Source organism: Triticum dicoccoides, chromosome 6B, assembly GCF_002162155.2.
Source record: "Triticum dicoccoides isolate Atlit2015 ecotype Zavitan chromosome 6B, WEW_v2.0, whole genome shotgun sequence".
In the NCBI taxonomy this organism is placed as follows: domain Eukaryota; kingdom Viridiplantae; phylum Streptophyta; class Magnoliopsida; order Poales; family Poaceae; genus Triticum; species Triticum dicoccoides.
Genome location: NC_041391.1, coordinates 44,902,568 through 44,904,785, shown reverse-complemented (window position 1 = coordinate 44,904,785; position 2,218 = coordinate 44,902,568). Strand labels below are relative to the sequence as shown.

Below are 2,218 nucleotides of genomic sequence, written 5' to 3'. Positions count from 1 at the left end.
AATATGCCAATAATTAAACAACCAGTATTTAAATCAAAATAGACAGAAAACAGGTGTAACAAGCCAATTCTAATATACAAATGCGATCAATCTGTTACATCAACAAGAAGCAACAATCTGTTACATCAACAAGAAGCAACAATCTGTTACATCAACACATACAAATGCGATCATAGTATAACAAACTCTACAGGTGTCTTTTGACAGCTTCAAGTGGCCCTTCATGGCGGCAGGAAGATGGTTCCTATCACCATTCATGGGCATCAGAGTGATGCAGCTGAACGTGGCAGGGAAAAGGATTACCTGCAAAAGCCAAATTTATACAAGATATTAGCCTTTCAGTCATGCAGAATATCAGAGACACATGCTTCATCACTACAGGGCATGGAAACGTAAAATGCATTTTTTTACTAAGGGCTTACAATTGCAAATTTACTGTCCACAAAATTAAATTAGAAAAAACAAATAAAACAGTGAGGTGCAAAAGATGTCAGCCTTAGTGTTTCTACTTCCTACAACTGACCGAGACCATGCTGTTTCAACCTTTTGTAGAACACACTGTTCTCTAACAGTATATATTGAGCATGCTACAGCAGAAGCTTGAATTTATGGTTTCTATACTTCTACATTATACATCCTCAGTATTATAGACCAGTTTGTTAAACTTCAGAGGTTGAAATCAAGGCCTGTCAACTAAATCATATATATGCATTAAAAAACAAGGCCATATGGACCAATGCATCATAATTATCAGTTTAAACATCAGCAAAGGAATTAAGTAAACTATTGTGCTGGATCACTATCATTATTGTTCCATAGAGTTTATCTGTACATTGTCCACTAATTCATGAGGATTGATGCAATGGATGATGGCTTGGCAACCATAGTAGTTTAGGCAGAACAATGTAAACCCACACAAATGCTACTAATTCCATCATATCAAGGACCATTTTATTAGGTCCATGAGTATACTACTCACTACAAGAAGCAATATGACAGCAGTATCACCATGATCATCAAAAAAGGAACAGCTTTTCCTCTGCTCAAGCCAGCCTCAAACAACACCATAGCAATCAAATTTTCAAATAATGAACCAAGACATGTCCAGAACAATCCAAAGTTTGTTGTGCACGTGAGATGAGATGAGATGACATGACATGAGCTCACCACACCAAGTCATGTGGTTGGAGGAGTAGGGAGCAGCCACGAGGCCTCGTCATCCACCTGCGGGAGCAGCAACAACTCGTCCAAATCAGATATAAGCAACCTGCACAAAAAACAAAACAAATCAAACCAAAGGTAGGAATCACAATGAGATAGGAGAAGGGATTCTATCCCAAGATAGCAACCCGAAAAACAAAAAACATGATTAGGGAGCTGGTACTTAAGAAAGGAATTCATGCATGAATGACATATACAACTTAAAAATCAGGATATGAAATATTATTAGAATTGCATATTAGATGGCTGCAAGATAACTGTTGCTTCATATAAAGTAACTAGTGGAACTCGTGTAGTATTGTTTCTGTTCATTCAGTTAACAATGGCAGAGTAATTTTAGGCAACCTTGAGTACCAAATGACATTGTCTCTTAAAATTTATCTAATACCAGTTAACATATGCATGCAACTGTAAACATGACCACGCAGAGCTACTAAACAGGCATGGAATGGGAGAGGCAACGCCAGTTGGTGTGGTCGTCGATGACGAGGCTGGCGGCGGCCGTTGGCGTTGATAGTAGTCAACCCGACATCCTGGTGCTCGAGTGACGACGGATCTGGGAGGGAGAACGGACGAGGTGAGTAAGAGAGCAGAGATTTGGGATTATCCAAATGAGGAGAAGTGGAGGGACTCATCTGAACCGGTGGAGCAAGTGACGAAACTGAACCGGTGGTGCTCCTCCTAGGCCGCCATGGATGATCTTATGCCCGCGGGATCTTCTCCATGGCCGGCCCCTTCCTTCACAAAACCAGATCGGGTCTCTTCACGAACATGCAAGAAAATGGACGCATGCATCAGATTTAGGGAGGGGGGAGGGGGCGATATGCAGGAGAAGAGAAGGGAAGGAGCAGGGATGCGTACCACTGCCTTGCTCGATCTGGGCCGCGTAGAAGCATGCGTAGGTCATCTCCCGACGCTCGAGCCTGCCCTCCGTCAAGGACCAGGTCAAAGAAGCCCTTGACCTCGACAATGACGCTGCTGGATCTGGGAGGGAGTG

General features: G+C 42.3%; 1 pseudogene; it reads right to left on the bottom strand.

Moving 5' to 3' along the window:
* LOC119320686 overlaps positions 1-2,128 on the bottom strand; it is a 27,517-nt pseudogene extending 25,389 nt beyond the window's left edge.
* Positions 2,129-2,218: the final 90 nt, after the last annotated feature.